Below are 22047 nucleotides of genomic sequence, written 5' to 3' on the forward strand. Positions count from 1 at the left end.
AATGACTGATCGGTCTGTCTCGCCCGCCCGCGCACGCGCTTTTCCTATGCTCGAGCCCCCTCCTTCCGCGCCCCCGTCTTCTTCATCCTCCCCACTTCCACTCCTCAAGCCTGTAAACCCGGGGGCTTAGGAGCATCCGGAGTAATAGGGCTGTTGTTAAAACGCTCCTCAAGCTCGTTGATCTCCGCGTCGCTGATGGTGGTGGACGCCGATGGGGCCGCAGTTGTTGCACGGGGGGCCGGCACCGGTGTGACCGGTGTGCGTTCAGTGGAGGGGCTGAGCACCGGGTCTCCGTCGACGGCTCCGTCGACAAGCAGTTGGTCCGGGTCAGGACTGCGGCTTCCTGTGACTTCGTCAATGCCGAGAGCCGCTAAAGACAGGTCTGGCCGATCCCGACGAAGCAGCTGTATTTGCCGCCGCGACGCAGGCGTGGTGGCCCATGCTCTTCAAGAGATCGATATGTCTGCGGCTGGCCTCATGGGTGTCCTGGTGGATGACCGCGACCTGGCACAGCCAGCAGGCTTCTGGATGGTAGAAGCGGGGCAGCGTATGCCCCTGGAAGGGCCGCGGGACATAGATGGCCACTTGAGACAAGTTCGGTCGGGGCTGGTTCCGCCAGTTCACCCTCGGCACAAAGTGGACAGCCCTAGGACCTCTTGGGCTGTCCAGATGACTACTACAGTGTGGCGAGAGGGCTTGCGTCGAACTGCTTTCCTAGGCGAAGACAGGACCACTCTGCTTCTTAGGGTCGAGTCTCGTGTGCCCCCCTGGTCCCTCGGACAACCCCTTCGCCGCCCTGCCTCTGTTGACGTAGTCGAGGTCGGCATTGTTCATCCCGCCTCTGCCAACCAGGTTGACCACCCTGACGGTTGGTCCCGTTGGTTCCTAGCTGAAGGCGTTGGTCATCCCTTGAGTTCGGTAACCTGGCCCTCTACTGGGGAGTGCTGAGCAGCCTATGAGTTTGTCCGGCTGCCACCGCCGGTGTCCAAGGAGGTTGATAATCGCCCTTCCGAATGGCACCTCGCATTCTGGTTCCTCTGGGGGGAGAGAGGCATTCATGGGCAGAAAAAGCTGCATTAACATCTAAAAAATATCAGATCAAATTCTACGCCGCAGATTATAACGCCGTGCACAGCCCCAGCTACCACGCTCAGGTCGCGTTCCTTGTCGCGCGCGTGGACCACCCGTATAAGATAATTCCCCGTTTTGTGCGGTACGTTCTCCTTCATCGTCATCGTAATCACGAAGATTGTACTATAGAGGCTTGTAGTGACGGCAACGTCTTCCCCGCAACACGCTCTCCCGAGCAGCGGAGGAGGCTGGCACGCACCGGGGATACCCGACACCAGCTCGGGGGGCCCGATGCGGGCCAGGCGGCCAGGCCTCCGTCAGGGTATACGAGACAACTCAAGTCGCCCCACGACAAGAGGGGCGAGAGGAGAAGAGGGCAGACACCTCACGAGCAGCGCCCGGTTAGGACGCATGAGCATCCCTCGGAGTTTTAATATCGTTATTCTTGTGTAATCCTTCAGAAAATAAAACGTGTTCAGTAGAACATTATTTGTATCTACATTACTTTTCAGGTCTGTGATATGGACCGGGACAGACTCTTCGTTCGTATTTTTCCAAGCGAGTCTATAGGTAAGATGTGACACTCGTGCCTTTACACGTGAATCCCTTCCCACTTTGAAGCAAGTGAGGCTGCGAAACCCCTCGCTGCGTTGCTCAAAGAATAGGCTATCCTCAAAACTAGGTCCCCCATCTTGTATTCCAGGGGGTGATGATTCTTATCGTACTGGGCCGCCTGTTCGATCCTTGCGGCATCAAGATTCTCTCTAGCGTGGTGCAACGCATTCAACTAACAAACTTTCAACTCCGCCGTGTACTTAGAGGGTGGGCGATCTGTTGGACCTTGGTCATTTTGTAGCCCGTTCTCCAGCGGAGACGTCACTTCCTTACTCAAGTTAAGAAGCGCAGCCGTTACCCAATCGATTTGTTCATGGTCGTCCGGATTACAAACCCTATCTCGACAATGTGTTCGTCCCAGTCTCTGTGGCTCTCTGTTAGCGCAATCAGCATGCACTTCAAGTTTCCGTTCACTCTCTCAGTGGTAGTAGCCTGAGGCTGGTATAATGTCGTACTTCTGTGCTTTATGTTCATCACCAAGCAGGAGTCAGTGCACATACTGCTAGCAAAACAACTAACATTATCGCTAATGAGACATGTGGATGTGCCAAAACACATGAAAGTTTGTAACAAGTCCCAGTTGCGCTCCGAAACCAGCTTCCTCAGTGGGTGTAACTCCACCTATTTTGAGAAAAAATCGGTTGTCGCTAATAAAAGCTGGTTCCCACGAAGACTCCTTGGTAATGTGCCGATGATGTCACAAGCGACCATATCCAAAAGGAGGGTCTTACTACAGGCTGCATAAGACCCGGGGGCTTTTTCCCATCTCGGCTTCGCTTTCTGGCAGGCTGGGTAGCTACGGGCGTATCGGAGTGTGCCTTTCCTCATCCCAGGCCAGGCCGCAACGCGACCTAACTTTTAAAAAGTCTTGCTGCCGCTGCCGTGACCAGCCAAAGCCAAATCGTCGAAGTGTCCGTAATCACGGACACTTCAGTAATCACAACCCTGAACGGAGAGTAGTTCCTCTCCTCCTCGTCGATTTTTGCGATGTAGTGGAGCAATTAGCCGTTTTGGCCCATCAGGTTTGAATCAGTATATTCATTAAGTCGACCATCAGCGTCCCCGGTGTTGCGTGCCATTTCCGTAACTTTCCCCAACACCCGCTGATAAAACCCATCTGCTTTTTGGGCCTCGACAAGCTCTTCTTTGCTTACCACTTCCCGTCAAGCTACAATCCGTTGTTCTCTCGGGCGGCCTCCTATTACCGCCACGGGCTCCTGTTGCTACTTTCCCTCCCCGCTGCCTCGCGTATGAGTGGCTGTGCGGAAAACGCGTCTCTCGCTATCCCTTGCGTGCGTCTCTTCCTGCCTACCACTATCACAGGGCGACCGAGAAAGTGTTTCTGCAACCTTGTTGGTCGAGCCCTTTCAGCTTTCAGAAGTATAGGAGTATCGCTGCAGGGTGCGTGCTCACCAAGCTAAACTCCCCGCCGGCTCTTTGAACCTCTGAATCCCGGTTAGAGCGGCGTTGACTGTCAGAATGACAAAAGTGATCCCGTCTAAATACTGGTCGGACTCCTTCAGAGCGAACATGACGGTTAGCCCTTCTTTTTCCAACACGCTGTCATTTCGTTCTGGCGGTGTAAGGATTCGGCTGGCGAATTCCACTGGGCGTAGCTGTCCGTCATGTTCGTGAAACAACACCGCATCGACACCGTTGTCGCTCGCGTCTGTCTCTACAAGAGGACTGTTAAGGTCTGGCAGGCACAGGCCAGCTGTGGCTGCTATCGCCTTCGTGAGCAAAGAGAAATCTATTTCTTATTCTCGGCCCCAGACCCACCTCAAGCCTTTGTGGAGCAGCAGCTTTAGTTGCCGCGCTGAGCAGGCAGTAGGTGCCGATGGACAGGACCCCACTCTTTCCACAGACATAGCTCGCTGGGACTAAAATAAGCGCTCGGGAACATGCCAACGCCCGAAGCCATTTTTATACAAATAAAAAAAACGGACAGTTTATAGGCATTTATTTGCGCAATCCTTCCGACATACTGTAGCAAACAAACCACCACGTTTTCTTTTCCACAAAAAAAAATTAAACCGATAGGCGGTATTTAAAATCGAAAATAAATAAAAACAATATAAATGTATGCATGTTCCCTAGTGACACAAAACAAAGCACCAACGACTCTAAGGTGGCTAGGAGGGTAAGGTGAACCTCTCTCAGTTGTTTGTTACGCGTTATATTTGCAGGAGAAAAAAATGAAAGCCGTTTACAAATCCCTGTAACGCCGATTGGAGCGCAGCTCTTGAGGAGGAGTAGGGAAGGCTACTGAGGGGGTTACGTCACCTGCGGGTAGTCACGTGACCCCGGGGGGTCACGTGATCTAAGGGGGGTCACGTGACCTTGGGGCGTCACGTGACCTCGGGGGATCACGTGACTTCGGGGGGTCACGTGATCTCGGGGGGGGGGGGGGTTACGTGACCTCGGGGGGTCACCTGACCTGGGGTGGCCTTGGGGGTGACGTGACCTTGAGGTGGCCTTGGGAGGGGTCACGTGACCTCGGGGAGCGTGACCCCTCCCAAGGCCACCTCAAGGTCAAGTGACCCCCAAGGCTACCCCAGGTCAGGTGACCCCCCGAGGTCACGTGACCCCCCCCCCCCGAGATCACGGGACCTTGGGTGGCCTTGGGGGTCACGTGACCTTGGGCTGACCTTGGGAGGGGTCACGTGACCTTGGGGAGGGGGCCACGTGACCTCGGGGTCACGTGACCTTGGGGTGACCTTTAGGGGGTCACGTGGGGTCACCTTGGGAGTCACGTGACCTTGAGGTGACCTTGGGAGGGGTCACGTGACCTCGGGGTCACGTGGCCTGGAGGGGCCACGTGACTTGGAGGGGTCACGTGACCCCTCCAGGTCACGTGACCTTGGGGAGGGGGCCACGTGACCTCGGGGTCACGTGACCTTGGGGTCACGGGACCTTCAGGGGGTCACGTGAGGTCACCTTAGGGGTCACGTGACCTTGAGGTGACCTTAGGAGGGGTCAAGTGACCTGGGGGGTCACGTGACCTTGGGCTGACCTTGGGGGGTCCCGTGACCTTGAGATGACCTTGGTTACGCCGACGGCGACGCCGACGCCGCTCAAGCCGGAAACGGGCCCCTAAGAGCTGCGCTCTAAAAATAAACGTAAGAATTTTTTTATTGATACCATACTTACTAATATTAATTGTCTGATTCGCCGTTCTAGTGTTTCTGTTCATGTAGCGGCAGACGCTGTCTGTCATCCTCAAACGGTAGCCTACCCGACTCATCTTCTTAAGCTGTCGGCCAAGGATAGACTGGTCATTCACAAGGACACACTGCGGCGCACCACATGAGTTCTTATTCCTCCGTGTGGTTCCAACTTCCAACCTCCTTTGCGGTCTTACCCGCATAGAAGAGGTTTCGCTCCGAAGAGTTCGTGTGAATGTAGCTATCACAACGGCTCTCCGCGCGAACTGGAGTCATACCATGACATCCACCTGCTGTGTCTTTTGTACCACCCCAGTCCGGGAGGCGGATCTCGAGCACCTCCTATGGACGTGACCGGTCCTTCAAGCGACCCGTCGGCGCCATCTTATCCGGGTGGGCCTCCATCTTATCCGGCCGCCAGACTTTTAACGATAGACAAATGACCCGCATCACCATTCCCTTCTGGACTTATTCCAGGAAATGGGAATGCACTATTACATTTGAATCTACGCCGCATGGCAGTACGACGTACTTAAAATAAATATAATATATTTTTTTTTTTATATATCTTGCAACAAGGGTCCACAGGCATATGCTGCATCAGCCCGGACTGGTAGCTTCGGGTAAAGGTATGAAATTTTCGAATTATTATACTCCGTTTCATACTTAGTGTGCAACGCTGTCAAAGCTACTGGCGCGAGCGCGTGGCTTCATCTATATGGTTTTGTTTGCGCGAGAACGCGCGCAAATGTTTAACGAGATCAAGCCCCATGCTCGTGCCAGTAGCTTTGACAGCGCTGCACACTAAGTATGAAACAGAGTATAGGCATGAGCAAGAAAGAAAGTTCTAAACATTAGAGCATTGAAGCATTTTGTTTTTATTCTGATCGCCTTATGCAGGGGTCTCAAAAACGCGACTCGCGGACCGCATACGGGCCGCGACTCGCTGGGACGCGGCCCGCAAACAACCGGCTGCGAATCTTTGCCCTCAGGTCTCCAGCGCATGCGCCATAATAATCTTACGTCACCACTGCATACCTGCTCGAAACGTAACTCTGTTCTTATAGCATATTCGCATAGTTTATACCATTCCGCTTTAATTTGTCCTGTGTTTCGTCTTAATATTCACTTCCCAGCCTTTTGTCACCTCGGCTGCGCGAACACTCGATCAGCAGGAGCAACTGGCAAAGATAAAGCTATAAGCTATGACTTCCCGCCTTCAAAAAATATCACCATTAAAATGCAAATATTTTATTAGACTGCTGCAATACAAATCGTCATGAAAGCGACAACTCTCGTATAAAGATATTTTCTTTGAGCCATGTAAAGTTAAATTAGACCCCGAGTGAATTGAGCAAAGAGAACTGCCCAGTGTGCTTGACCTCTTCTATATAAAAAAATACCAACACGGTGACGAGGCGGTGCCATTTTACTTTTTGTTATCACGTCTCGTAAGGACCTATACTAGTCCTATACTTCGTTTCAACTAGGGTCCAGACACAGCCAACGCTACGAGGTAATTGGACCAACCAGTAAGCTCCAAAGGTGCAAGTCGTTAGGCCTTTTCTGTTTACGATTGGTTAAGTAATAATGGAACACGTACAGAAACATGACGAACAACATGAAGGTGCACTTTTTATGCTGCCTAATTTGCCCCATGAGCTCTAAAGCATCGGCTGCGTCTAGACTTATGGTGGAACTCAGTATTGAAACAAATCAAACCTACAGGTGTCACAAGCTGAGAGCAAAAGGTCTCTTCTCCAAACAAATCGCCCCTTACTACTACTTACACTGGCCCTCAACCTTTCAGGTTGCAATATCTTCCCCCGCACTCAAATGAGTTTGAAACCCCTGCGCTACGTTATCGCTTCAGCCAAATAAAAATATTTTCTACAATTCCATGCATCGATGTTGTACCACCAATGCAAAATATATGTGGAATGGTTATTTTTGGTTTCACAACCCCAGCACCTCTGCACCCTCAAATTACTACAAAAAAATAGTTGTTTGGGCGGCTATACTTAGGCGTCTATATCTATTTGCCACCGTACAAACAGATCCAAAGCGCATCACAAATATGATAATAGCCCCCGGAGAAGAAGACGAAGAAAAAATGCAAATCTCAAAACATAAATAATAGATTGGTACGTGACTGAAAAAATATGCCTAGTCCTGGTACCGAACCAGGGACCTCTCCATTTCCAGTGGAACGCGCCACCACCGGAAATGGAGAGGTCCCTGGTTTGATACCAAGAACAGGCGGATTTTTTCGGTCGCGCACCAGTCACCTAGCTGTGTTTGGAGATTTGTGTTTTTCCTCTGTCCCCATTGTTCCCCTTTTCCAGGGATTATTATCGTTATTTTTGTCCAGCTCACTTGTACCTTTCCATTATCATCATCATTTCGTTAGAGAACATAGACTATAAAGGCACTCCAATCGTCTCCGACCTGAGCACGTAATTAACAATGTATCTTACATGGAAAAAAATTAATAGATATAATTTTTACCATTCCGATCTCTCAAATAACTATGAGACCTTGAAATGAGCATCGAGTTGTGTCATACTTGGCAATGCATTTTACAACTGTTTTAATGTACTTACGTTTTACCCCATCCAAAACAGTATCTTTCCTAAACGCCTCCTTACAATTTTCGATAAAAATATATGTAAAAACGATAATAATTTACTTTGTAATTCCGAGAATAAAAGAGTGCGCATTTCAGAAAAAAAACAAGTGTATACAACGATGTTTTGTTTTCAGCTCGCCCGCTTACAGCACGCAAGAGTCCAAGTGCCTCTAAAGACGTAGGATCTAAGATAAGGACGCACACGTCGGGGAAAATACTGCCGCGTTCTTATCCAATCAGCTCGCGCATATCCGGGAGCGCCTAATCTGCACGTTGTTATTGGCTTTCTTGGCTTAAAGCGGCTCAAACAAGCAGACCTCGTTTTACAACAGCGCGATCAGTCGCGTCGTGCGAGAGTCCTTGTAGGAACAACTCCGGGATTGTCAGAAGCGCAACCGCTAAACTTGCAAGCGGCCGCTTCCGACACGTGTGGTTAACAGTATCACTCACTCCGCTAAGTAGTGTGTTCCTTCACCTCTATCGGCGTACCTCTAATAAACATACAAAAAAAAAAGAAAAAAAAACACTCCTCATGCGCAGTACGTTGCGCGACAGAGATGGCGCAAACACGACATTGGCGGCTTTTTGTATTTTGCTCAGACCGCATATTGACAAACAAACTTTTACTACCCCACAGACATGTACAAGTTACTCAAAAAAAGTAATGGAGTTAACTTACTGAGTATTGTCCTCAAAAGTAATCTGAGTAGAGTATAAATTACTCAAATGAAAAGTAATTGAGAAAATTACTAATTACCGTAAAAAGTAACGAATTCCTTTCGAAGTTACTTCTATATGCTTTTTCATGGTAACAAAAAAGTACATAGGTTTTGATCCGTTAGCGAAACTTTGCTAGTCGAATATGAATCTGCATGTTTTTTCACAGGAATACTTTAATAGCTTGTTGTGCTTCTCGGTGCACAATCGTTTTGTACTTCTTTTTTAATGATGTACTGCGAATGCGTAATTTCTACTTTCAGGTTTTGCACTGCCTGAGCTTAATGTTTAGACAGTGTTTGCTTGTTTACAGTGTTGCCTAAAGTACATCTAAAAGTACTTGAAGTGAAGTGCAAAGTAAATAAGAGGTTATGTACTCCAAGTAAAGTACTAAATACACCGGGTGCAATGACTCGAAGTAGCGTACCCTCAATACATTTCAAGATAACGTACAAGTACTTTTAACACAATCATTCTTGATGCCCTTTATCAGTATTCAGTAAAATACTGAATTTGTTCTCCCGGCATTTCGTGGAAACACGCTTCATAGACAACTTTTCGTGGAAGAACGGTTCATTAACACGTTTCGTCAACACTAACATATCACCGACACTCGTTACGCGAGTCCCGGTCTGTAGAGACATTTTGTTGCGCGTGAACCCCTGGCCGGCGGACCCGTTCACGCAGTTTTGCGACGGCAGTCTGCGACGGCTCATTTCAAAAATGCAGTCTTGGGTGCGTTACTTTTAAGAAGTAATTCGTTACAGTTACAGTTACCTTCGGAAAAAACCAGCGAAGTTACCGGTACAGATACCGCAACAAAAGAGTAGCTCGTTAGAGTGGCAGTTACTTTTAAAAAGTAGCGGCGCTACTTTTCAGTTCCTTTTCTATAACACAAAAAAAAAGAAGTTCTATTGTATAAAATTAAAAAGTACGCTTTTTACTTCATATTGTAACTTATCAGCAGTTGCTTCTCGAATTAGTGTATTGCTGGCTCGATGACGGTAGCGCTGGGTTCATAGAGCCCCTGGACATATTTCAGTTCGTACCCGGCAAGCCAGAAGCAAACCCCGTGCAAACAACAGTAAATTTTGCCTCAACTGTTTACAGCACGCCGGAGTACTGGCGATAATCGAAATCCGACACATTAGCTGTGCCCTCTGTGTGTATTGTTGTTTCACGGTTGTTGTTTCACGGTTTCTGCGTTTCCGCAGAAAAAAAGAAAAACGGCAACATAGATAATGCTTCAAGGTACTAAGAAGTAAGTGTTCAGTCACAAAGTACAAGCGCGTGCGTAACGATACCTAGATTTTCTTTTTCATCAAACCTACACGTGGCTGTATTCGGATCATGGCTAGCGAGAAAGAACGTATTCCCATGTTTGTGCAAGGCCAACTTGACATTCGAAATGTCCGAACCGACACTTTGGAAAGTGCAATGAGTAGGTAGATTGTGCTCGTTCAATGGTATATTATTAATAAAAAACTGGAAATTAACGACAAAAGTAACGTCGTTAGTTTTATCATTACTTGAAAAAAGTAATAGAACTACAGTTAAAAGTTACATTTTTAAAAAGTAACTCGTTACAGTTCCAAGTTGCTAAAAAAGTAACGATGTTACAGTAACACGTTACTAGTCACGCGTTACTACCCAAGACTGCAAAAATGTTATCCTAACTGGCCTACCCGCACACAATATTCGCGCGGATAGTCTGGGGTGACTTATTACAAAAGAAGCTAATCATTGCTGCCTATAAAATAATCGGTCGATGAAACAGCGTGTCAATGAAACAAACGGTCGATGTAACGTCGTTCAATGAACTGATTGCCGCCACCGATGAGAGGCGTCTGCCGGTAGAATGTGGGGGAAATTATTTTTTCCAGCTGCGGGGAAAATAAACACTACATCCTAGAATTACCTCGGTTCTTGCTTGCTCCTCTGTTGTATAAAAACTTAGCAGTACCTCCTCCCATTTACCAGATCGCTTGCAGGTTTGTACTTGCTTACGGCATAGGTTGTATGTAATAAACTTTTGAAAACAATATTTTGTGTCTGTCTTTCCGCCTATTTGCAAGCACTTGTGCAAATATATATTTTTTCTACGGGTTTCCTTCATGTTATAAATAGGTTTATCAAGTTCGGAACATCTTAAATAAGTCTAACATATCCAACCTTCCAGACGATACCAATTTAGGGCTAACGAATAGTTTGCCTGGATATCCGAAGGGCGCGTTCAAATATGTGGTGACGAAAAAGGTTGAACGGGCAGCCGTATCAAACGGGTACCGTTTTAAACGGAAACCGGTTCAAACGGGCACCGGTTCAAACGGGTACCGTTTCAAACAGGTACTCATATCCCATAATCACGTTTAATTCGAACTGGTCGACCAGTTTGCCATCCGTATAAATTTCACTTTTCTTTTTTCAGTAGGGTCGTTACAGACTAGTTCTTTTAGTCTCGCTGACCAGCTTTTTGACACAATCAACTTATAAGGCACTTATTTGTTTCGGTCTTATAGCCGCCTTAACTTCACTCAGAAAAATGACCAGATATCGTCTTGAAATAGCGCCTTTTCACACGACGATACGCCATTTTTTATTTTCAAATTTGAGGAATGTACATCTAAGTCGGGAGTTTTACTTTTCTCGGAAAGTACCAAAACCAAATACTTTAGTAAAGTACAAGTACATGCTCAGAGAATGCACTTCATGTAAAGTACAAGTTCTCCAAACAGTAGTACCTCAAGGACCTTGTACTTAGAGTACTTCCCAACACTGCTTCCTTTTTATTTTATTTTTTTTATATAAAAACGATGGGGGGAATTACTAAGGTTTCTCGAACGATCTTCGAAATTTTAAATATCAGCATATTCTGACTTTCGGGAGGGAAGGCAACACAAAAAGGCGACCTTTGTGTTTCTTTTTAGCACGCGATTCTTCGAGTACAGCAGAAACTACGGGCGCACCAGATGAGCTTCAGTGAGGGTGATGCATTTTGTTTCCTCCTTTTAATATGGATGCAGTATGTACACCTCCTGTAGTGGGAGAGGGTTCCTACGTTGGTGAGAAGCGGGGACCAGCCGTTTCTTCAAAAGGGTCAAGTCTCCTTGAGCTTCAGGGCACAAAGAGACGCCAGTCTTTGGCTCTAATCCCGCAGTCAGTTGGTCTCTCTTGCGTCGAGTCTGGTCGCTCCCCGCGCCTCGTAGCAGTGTTGTTGCAGTGGGGGGCTCGTGAAAAGTTTGAGGGGTTTCGGACTCCCCAAACCACTTTCTCCCCTCCCCCCCCCCCTTTTTCCTACGCCATATGCTTCCCCCTCTTTGAAAATGTAAGCGGACCTTTCAGCGTCTTATTTCTTTTGTGCAGGAACATTTCTTGACAACCACTAAACGACCACTAACTACTAAAACAACCACTAAAATTTGAAAGCAATTTTTGTAATTTGAGTAGAAGTTACTTGGAAAAAGTAGTTAAAGTAAACTAGTAATCACCGAAATAAAAATGTAATTGAAAGTTACTAAACTACTCAGAAAAATAGTTAAACTGCAGTAACTTGAGTAGAGAAGTTGAACTACGTACAAGTCTGCCCCAGCCGGTGTTTTAGATGAGTCTTACTACACTAGTATTTGTGATGACAACCTTTCTCTTGTCAAAGAAAGAACGAAAACCGGCGAAGGCTTGTTTCGGCTGTGCCGCGTTGCGTACACCACGCCACGCAGTTAGCGGGAAAACAGTCCCACAAATTTATTTTTATTATTTTTTGTAAGATACTGAACATTGCTGGGGACATCAATCATATTAAATGGCCCGAATATCAGGGTCAACTGATGCAAGTTGAAAATTGGTATACTTAACAAGATACTTAAACAAAATGTGAAATATACCCGTTGTGATCAAAAATAGTCTGAATATTATCCACAGTATCCATAAATGACAATTGCACGCACGTATTTTGAGCCTGATGGCCGTATTTTTCGTTATAAACGGCTTACTCTCGCAAGCGCTCTTAGTACAGCCAGCGGAGAGCACGTGACATCTGCTGCAATCGTGACGTAGATTGTCTCGGAACGAGCAAAGATGTGGCGAGGCTGACGTTGACAGGATGTCCTAGCCGTTGTCCAGCGATCGGAACACCGCAACAAACAACAAATCTGCTCCGTTGAAACTTTGGCGAGTTGGTTATGCATAGTTACGGGCGTCTATGTGCTAAGGCTGATAGAGGTCGTCCAAAAAAACTCGGCCATGGTAAGTACTGTGGCACCACTGGCTCTACCATAAAGCGCAGCTGTCGGAGCAGTTGTTCAGCAGAACGTCTCAAGGATCGCAGATTTCCCATTTGAACTCAAAGACGCTGAGCAGAAGTATAGCACCTTCACATGGGGACTTCTAGCAGTGTATATTTTCATCAACCACTTCCGCCACTTCATCAAGGGCCGGGACTTCAATTTAATTCAGGAAAAAAACTGCAAACGGTGCAGCTTGACGAAGCCCCTGCTTCCTAACAGCAGATCGGCAGGCAAGAAACGTCAGCACAACACTTTAAAGATGAAAAGAAACAGGGAGTACCGTGCAGGAGGAAATTCTAAAAGTTGGAGATGAACACATAAAATTGAAAGAATAAAACACAGAGGACAAACACAGGAGAACCACTTTCTTTCATTTAGCAACGACGTTTATATTGGGCAAAGACACTGCACCCTGAGCGAGACCCCGAAGAGATAGGTTGATGAGGGAGAAGGCTAACAGGGAGATGAAAAGGGTGATATGGGGGACGAAAGGAAACTTGTGAGATGGAAAGGCGATAAAGGGGAAGGGAAACTGGGAGATGGAAGGGGTGATAGGAGAAGGAAAGGGGGAACCACAAGGCACGGGCAGAACTACCGGGATGTTGTGTCTTTACGGGGAGTTGCGATATTTTTTAAGTTCAGGCTTGAGGAATTCTAATTCCCGTCTTGATAAGGTTACTGAGGCCTATGAAACGTTGTTCTCTGCGTTCTGGATGAGAAAAGATTCGATGATTTAACGTCCGTGGCGATTGCGGTGTTCCCCTCTTGTCTTGGCTCGTGCGAAGTCAGGCGCGCATCCAATGCATTCGTTCGCGTGAACCGCGATCGGATGAATGGGGTTGTCGGTTCTTGAAGTGGCCTCGTTTTCGTGCTCTCTCAAGCGGTCATTGATACATCGGCCGGTTTGTCCTATGTACTAGGCACCGCATTTGAAAGGTATTGAGTAAACTTTTTCTGTGCAGCAGGTTCGGAAAAGTTTGGCGTGCTTTCTTTCGCAAGCTGGCTTGGCTTCTTGTCGGTTGATCATGTTGCACATGCTCGCCAATTTGAATCGACTAGAAAAGACAACTTTCGTGTCATAGCGTGATGCAATGGATCGAATACGATGGGAAGCATTATGAATGTAAGGTATGCTGGCTATCCTTCGACTGAAAGGCGTTTTTGTAGTTGCTTTTGGGTTAATAAGTTGGTGGGAAACGGACACGAGGCGTTCCACCGGATATCCGGAACTCAGGAGTCGTCGAGTTTGGCCCTTCATGCTATCTGTTGCCGAACGTTGACAGGATTTCGTTTTAGCTGATGAGAGTAGCGTCTTGATGATACCTATCTTAACAGTCTTTGAACGAGCACTCTCAAAAGGAAGCACCGGCTTTTCTGAACGCTGACTGAACGCCCAGCAAACGCCATCGTTGGTTTTTTTTTAATCGCAGGTCTAGAAATTGTAGCCCTTCTGAGGTGTGATGTTCCTAAACATCCTCCCCGTAAATACACAACATTCCGGTAGTTCTGCCCGTGCCTCGTGGTTCCCCCTTTCCTTCTCCTATCACCCCTTCCATTTCCCAGTTTTCCTTCCTCTTTATCACCTTTCCATCTCACAAGTCTCCTTTGCGTCCCCCATATCACTCTTTCCATCTCCCTGTTAGCCTTCCCCCTTATCAACCTATCTTGTCGGGGTCTCGCTCAGGGTGCAATGTCTTTGCCCAAAATAAACGTCGTTGCTAAATGAAAAAAGTGGTTGTCCTGTGCTTGTCCTCTGTGTTTTATTCTTTCTCCGGAACGCAAAAAACAACGTTTTATCGGCCTCAGTAACCTTATCAAGACGGGAATTAGAATTCCTCAAGCATGAACTTGAAAAATATCGCAACTCCCCGTAATTGCACAACATCCCGGTAGTCCTGCCCGTGCCTCGTGGTTCCCCCTTTCCTTCTCCTATCAACCCTTCCATCTCCCAGTTTCCCTTCCCCTTTATCACCTTTCCATCTCACAAGTTTCCTTTCGTGCCCCATATCACCCTTTCCATCTCCCTGTTAGCCTTCCACCTTGTCAACCTATCTTGTCGGAATCTCGCTCAGGATGCAATGTCTTTGCCCAAAATAAACGTCGTAGCTAAATGAAAGAAAGTGGTTGTCCTGTGCTTGTCCTCTGTGTTTTATTATTTCAATTTTATGTATTCATGTTCAACCCGCTCGCCTTCACCAGTCCAATTGGAGGTGAACATTTTGCGTATTGTTTTCTTATTAAGTCACCAATACAAACATGTTGGTCTTTTAAAAAGTTTAGTGCGGTTGGCAGTGTTTACTGTACCATTTGAAGCCTATAGTTTGTTCTAGGTATACTGCACTATTAAAGCCCATTGCTTGTTCCACACCCTTACCGACTACAAGCTCTTGACATTTAAGTTTCTCCAAAACCACAGCGACTACACCGCGCATGAGATCCGGCACCTCGACTTTATATCAGCTTACCGTCGATGTCTGACAATAGGCTTTCACCAAGTCGATTTTGAAGAAACTTTTCGAGCTGTGGAGGGAAATTCATAGTGACGTTTGCGATGTATGTAGCAGATACCTGTCAGGCACTGACTGTGGCGCTATTCAGGGCCCAGCAATCAGCGCGCTGTCTCTCGTCCTGGGGGTCTTTCTTGGAGACCATCTGTAGTCTAGACGCCCACGGGCTTGATCAACGGCTGTATGATTCCGAGCTTCAGCTTATTAGCGAATTTTATGCTAAATTTTGCAAGAAAACTGAATAAGTGATTTAGTTACGTGACCCAAACCTCCCCAAACTCGAACTCCCTGCATAGTCAGCCAATGTAGGACCGGAATGTTGGGGGGGGGGGGGGGGGGGGGGGGGGGGGGGCGCAAACTAAAAAAAGAGCCAACGAAAATCGCCGTGACCACTGAACGTTTCGGAGTTCGGAGAAGAGAAAGGATGACGAGGTAAGAAAAAAAAACGCTCTTTGTGGGAAATGAAGTGCTCTGATTAGCTGTGTACTCGTGTCTCGTGTCACGCACCCCGTCAGACCAGCGTGCTGACGTCGGAAGAATGGTTGGAACGGGCTCCATCGTCCACGTCCTCTTCACCTTAAATTTCAGAACCAGCTCGCTTTTTCTCCCCATTTTAAATCGATCACTTTTTGTAACTTTTTTTCATATTGCTGTGAGTATAATGTTAGTGTTTGATATGTGTGCGTTTCTGATTCGTTTGTGTAGTGATGCACGACCGGGACGGCATGTTGCTGCTGGTGGACAACAATAAATGAACATAAACATAGCTTTATGTAGGAACGCGCCATCGACCTTCATTCAGAATCGGCTAATTATTTTAGTGATTATTCACAATCTTATGTTATGTTTATGGAACAGTATATATACTTAACTGTCGGGTATTTCAAAAACTTAGCCCCCTGGTAGTCTATCTTTTGCTACCCCCATTCTTTGATTGTAAATAGTTATGCCGTGCTAGGTGGGCCGTTTTCTTACACACAATAAACATGCACTGCAAGGTCTTATGTATACTCTCCATATTTATAGCTGAAATTTGCCGGACGTGACAGTTGATATGCACGAATATTTGAGGTTCAAAAAACCTCAATCTAAATGCAATGCTTATTAACTTATGCATTAAGTACCGTTTATCTATACAAGGCGCTTTAGTGGGTCTGGTGTTTTTAAAAAAGGAAGTTGTTAGTGTGTTTTGGTCTTGGGGCCAGCTTTGTCAGAATAGTGGCCACCTGAAAAGAAACGATGCATGATAATTAGCGGATTAACTAGAGCGCTTCATTTAACTTTTTTTTCATTATTGGGATATATTTATTTAATTACAGATACTACTACCTTCTATTGGAAGGTGTCGAGGAATGGCTTGAAAGGCCCAAAATATAAAATAAAATGAATATTTTGTAACTGTAACAAACCAAATATATAAGCAGCAATTACAAAGACTGTCACAGTTGATGAACATAACTCGCACTCCGTGTGAGGCAAAACCAGGTAAGATGAACGCATCCAACAACGAATAAAAAAACTGTTGTAAGACAGATCGTCAAAAAAAACATAAAAAAGCACAGTCACATAATCTACTTATTGTAGAAAACATACCAAGCAGTAAACAAGTGGCGCGTAATCACATGGTATATTTACTGGCACCGAGCACTTCCTTACACATACGATTTGCACCGCGAATAAATAAACATATTGCGGAGAAAGTACAGCACACTATTATTAACAAAAAGACTATAAGCTGCAAAAGCGGGAACATTTTGAGATTCTATCATTGTATAGACCGACACGCGGAGCGGCTCTGTTTACCAACACGGCCGGGAGGCCGCGCATGCGCGTTAGCTATGTGGGCAAAAGCAGCCCGGCCCTCTGTGTTTTCGCCATTGCGCTCTACGGCGTGCGCTCGTTGTTGACGTTGTAGGGACGCTTGTACGTTTATTTGTGCGTCGTATTTCCTCATAACGTATGTCGTATGCTATGCCCGACTATTTGAACTCGTTGCCCGAGCCTGAACGGTAGCGGTATCGAAACAAACTGTACGTGGACGGCTTTCCCTACGAGAATCCGTACGCCGTAAACAAGGCCTGCTGGACTTCCGACGTAAAGTTGTTGCCACGGAAGTCGACGGCTCAGGTCGTCGTTTATTTAGTTTTTTCGCCAAGCCAGTTCACGGCCGACACGGTGCAGGCGTACAAGTCTCTCGAGGCTACGATTACATCCAGTGGGTTTCCGCAATGCCGGCGGGATCAGCAGACTGTGGGTCTGCGGGTCTGCGGAAGTGTGTGTATTCATTAATTGATTAAATACACAGAGCGTCTTCAAGTCAAGGTATGATATTTTTCCTACCCTCATGACCACAAGGCATTACAACCAGTAAAGGTTTGTCCGTTCTGCAGTCTTGGCGGTAACAGGTTACAAGTAACGGCGTTACCAGGAACGCGTTACTTTTTTCAGCAACGTAGTAACCTGCTCGTTACGTTTACGACACAGTAACGGGTAACGTACTTATGTTGCTATTTCAAGTAACGTAGTTACGTTAGTCGTTACTACTTCCCAAGTGTTTCCGTGTTTTAGGCGTCAAGCCATGTTGTTCTTTGCGGGTTTTTTTTTTTCGTAAGTATTTAGGTGAAACCGTAAAAAGAGATAGAGTAATTATGTTCAGTTTCTGCATGAACATAATGTTTCTTGATATATGACCAGTATCGTCAAAACCGTAAAATGTGTCAAATCATTATTTTAAAAAATAACGCACAAGTAACGTGCCTTACTTTTTATCGGTAGCGGCAACGCGTTCCTTTTATTTTTAGATAACGTAGCTCAGTAACGCGTACCTTTGATTTGCAAGTAACGAGTAACATATTTCGTTACTTTTTTTTTTTTGGTAACGCCTACAACACTGCCGTTCTGTCGCCAATCCCCTTCTGCTGGGTAGCACGGACGTGGCGAGCCTCCGACGAGCGCTTGGCCGGTGCGTTGTGCGCGAACACCGTGGGAACAAAATCCGGGTGGTCTCGATCAGACAACGGTTTCCCTGCGCATAAGCAAGCCTCGGGACGGAGATTGAAATGGAAGCCGCACTTGCCTCCAAGAAAGTGTTTGCCGCGCAAACGGTCGTTCGCGCGAGGCGACCATTCTTTTCGATCCACGGATATCATCCACCTTCTATGCCTTTCAGAGTCTGCCGGGAACTTGTGGAAACTCACTCCGCTGTTTTTCTTGTACATTTCGGTGCAATTAACGGCAACACAGCTTCGCGACATGCTGAAATGCTATGACGCCCATGCGAAACGTGCGCGCTTTTGCCCACACCCCCCGGCTCCGGCGCGATCGCAGCGCCGCCGCAGCTCCGTGACGTCAAGCCCGCGTGTCGGTGTATAAGCGACCCAAAATATGTGTTAACAGTGATACAAGCGATGCTTTAAAAATTGCGCAGATATGGCACTTGCAATGCCAAAAGGCAGATCGGCCCAGTCTTTAACGGTTTGGGGTAAAAAAGAGATGACAGCTAGAGGCTTGTCTGTCACCTCTCATCTGTTTCTTCTACTAGTTATCCAAGTTTCCTTCCCGGTCTCATGGTTTAAACATTATGATATAAAGCAGCCATTGTAACATCTATACTCTGCGAGTGCTAAAGTATTAGAGCTTCCTGTACTTCTTGCTGTTTGTGAAGCGGCATAGCGTGATTTATCAATTTTAGAACCGTAATTAAGCCGAGTATATAAAGAAGTGAGTCTATTCATTTTCTTTCACTGCCTGGTTACAAAATCTTGTTCTCTATATTTCTTGTAGATAAATCTAAGGCCTTCTTTTGTATTCTGTCGAGTTTGTTTATGTTTGTTGGTGTGGGTTGATGCCAAATAACATCGAAATACTCTAAGAGGGACCTAAAAAGATATTTGTGTATCATCAACTTCGTTACAGATGCAGCGTGCCTTGGGTTTTACCTCAGACACCATAATTTGAAAATCGCTCTCCTGCACAGCGACTCGATGTGGTCATTCCTTCCAAGATCGAAAGTGTGACGCCAAATAATTTAAAACATTATGTCTTCTGAAGAGAAATTCTATTTATTCTGTATGAAAATGGCAATGGGGACTTCATATGAGTGACGGTCCTAAAGGCGGATCTTGTAAAATTTTCCAGCATTAGCCATGTTTGGCACCAGACGCTGATTGTGGTCAGGATCGAGTTGAGGTTTGCTTGGTTGAAACATTGTGCGTTTATGAAAATATAACCAGGTGATTAGGAAATAGGCGGAAAGTAATGTCTGTGTTGTGTTTCATTATGTCATTTATGTACAGAAAAAAAAGAGAGACCCTAAACCGGATCCCTGAGGTACGCCCGATCGCACTGGTAGATGTGAAGAACTACGCCCTATTACCCCCCCCCCCCCAAACGTTTTCCTGTTGCGTAGGTAGTCAGTTAGCCACCGACTAACATTATCATTCAGGGATATGTTGGATAACCTCTAAAAAAGCCTGACGTCTGACATATGGTGTGAGGAATCCAGTGTAGTAGGTACATGGATTAAGAAAGACGAGACCGTTTGAAGTAGAAAACAACGTGATATTAGAAAACAGTATGCCAAGACGAAAACACTAATTAAATTTACACACGAAAAACTATGAATGGTATGACTTTGGGGAAACAGTTACAGGAATGCACGTTCGACAAATTGTTCTCGGAATGTCGGCACTCTGCTTCAATGCTGCTCACTCAAGGCAACCCGAAAGTTCACTGTAGCAGCTTATCGCTTTCTTGTTTCGTGGTGCTGGGTCTTGAGAGGTGTTGTGCGCGTGAGCGGCGACAAAGCACGTATCGGAAAGCCCAGCGTTCAGTTTGAAGCCGGTGGGTCAGAGGCGGCGTTGGCACGGCGTCGGCGTCTGGGGTGCGTGTTGGAATAGACGGGGCCGCTTTGGTCTTGACGTGTGCTCCGCAACGCGTGCACCTGCTTTCAACTATAGGGTGAAGGCCTCGCGGGAGCCGGAGGTCAGGCGAGGTGGAAGCCTTGAAAAACCCGAGTCTGGACGCCCGGCGGTTCCGTTCCACACGCTGGTCTGCCCGCTCGAACACAATCCAATGTTTGTTCTGTACCTTCTTTCTCTTTTTTTTTTTTTCTTGTTGCAGGGCGCGTGGCACGCGCCTCGAAGATGACGCGCGCGCACACACAGTTCGTCACGTGCACAACGCGGCACGAAGATGACCCGGCACGCGCACATACACACCTTCGAAATCCGCGCGCATCACACATAGTCAAAGGCATTTAAGAATCTCAAGATATAACATCCGCCTGTCCCCTTTTAATTATTACCGCTGAAAAGTAATGTACCGTCACCCAGAGCCGTAAATTTAGAGAGTTTGGCCATTCGTTGGGAAGTATAGGAGACAAATGAGGAGGCGCCATTGGCCGAAAGCGGGCTGGGCGTGTTCCAGGGCGTCTTCAGAAAATTGAATGGGACCAACTAGAAGCCGGAAATAATACGCTGGTGGTGGTCGCGAGAAACAAACCTGATAACTGCATTGGAGTAACTCTCAATGGCTGAAAATACGGTACACGTGATGTCTCGATCACGTTAATCCAAAATTATGGTGGAAGAGTCCGACTAGCGGAACGATCGACATGATACGTACGCCAAGCGCCCAGGGCCGGGAATTTGCGGTCCGAACGGTCACACTCTGTCCGCGCAAAACAGAGTTGAGCGACGCATTCGTTTCTTACATCTTTCTTCATGATCATGATCGAAACAACCCGTGCACCCTATTTTCAACCACAGAGAGTTACTACACTTCACTCTTACGCGCTTATTAAAACCACATACGAACATAGACTTTTGATCATAACTGTTTGCCGCTATCACCGCTAGGGGATTCTTTTCGGCTTCTGGTTGGTCAAGAGAGCATGCCAAGCCCTCTTTCCGACTCTGCCGCACGCCCTGACTCTGCCCGCGCCTCCAATTGACCAAACTCTCTTCATATACGGCTCTGCCGTCACCGCAAGCTGTGTGACCGTAGAAATATTGCGCCTAAAACTAGGCTATTTAGCACAAAGCAAACTATGCCTCCAAAAACAAAGAAATTTGACATTGAACTATATGTTCAAGCAGTTTGCTGACCGTGAATAACAAGTGAATTCCTCTATAATTTGTAGTGTCACTAGCACTACCCGACTTGTAGATAGGAACGAATTTAGCGAATTTCCTCTCGCTGGATACGGAGCCTTCATGTGGTAATGTATCAAATAAATAGTATAAATACTTAGAGGACCATTTGGCATATCGAACTAAGATTTCGTCTAAAATATTGCCATGGCCCACACATTTTTCAGTGTGTAGACGGAGCAGAGTAGCAAATTCCCCCTGTTCTGAAGCGACAATACCAGGCAGTGGCTGAGAAAGCACAAACCTTGATGAGCCGGGTACGGCGCAGTTGTTAAAGCAAAACACACTGGAAAATTACTGCGTAATGCAGGTTCAGATTTCTTTGCGTGCAGATGTTTGGCCCATCAAAAGGTTTATCTCTTAGAGGAAATGTTTCGCCAAAATCTGCTCGGGTCCGATTTTAAAAATCGAGTCAAGGAGAAGTTGAAAAAGTTCTGCTTACTCATTTTCTCTGCCTTTTTGAGAATTGCGCCCTTTGTGCACTTTTGTTTAAAAACAAACTAGGGGCGGATCTGGTGGTCAAGCTAGGAACTATTGGCGTGTTTTTGGCGCACTGTTTCCGTGGGTTTTATAGCGTTTCCCAAGCCTCGTTATGTTGGCCGCAACACGCTGCAAACAAAAAAAAAAGTAAGAACCGTTGATTTTTTATTGCGCGTACGACTGCCTCAACGGCTGAATGAATAAAGCTGAGAGTCTCTCCTTTTGGAAATTTTAAAGAGTTACGGGCAAGGCGTAGAAAGTGGGGCCGGCGAGCGTCGGTGGCAATAAATTCCAGCGGTTCCAAGCTGGGTCACGTTCGCGTAGTCTTCTTATTATTTTTACTTAGTCCCCACGATGCAGATTTCCGTGTTGCTAGCACCGCCCACCTTTTTTGTACAAAGCAATAATGTCAGTTAATGAACGGAGGAG

The 22047-nt window shown here is 46.6% G+C and overlaps 1 pseudogene; it reads left to right on the forward strand.

Annotated features, from left to right (window-relative positions):
- The first annotated feature begins 1013 nt into the window (after positions 1–1013).
- The window catches only part of LOC115317677, a 50730-nt pseudogene continuing 29696 nt past the window's right edge, over positions 1014–22047 (forward strand).

The sequence above is a fragment of the Ixodes scapularis genome, unplaced genomic scaffold, assembly GCF_016920785.2.
Source record: "Ixodes scapularis isolate PalLabHiFi unplaced genomic scaffold, ASM1692078v2 PGA_scaffold0__279_contigs__length_252992795, whole genome shotgun sequence".
In the NCBI taxonomy this organism is placed as follows: domain Eukaryota; kingdom Metazoa; phylum Arthropoda; class Arachnida; order Ixodida; family Ixodidae; genus Ixodes; species Ixodes scapularis.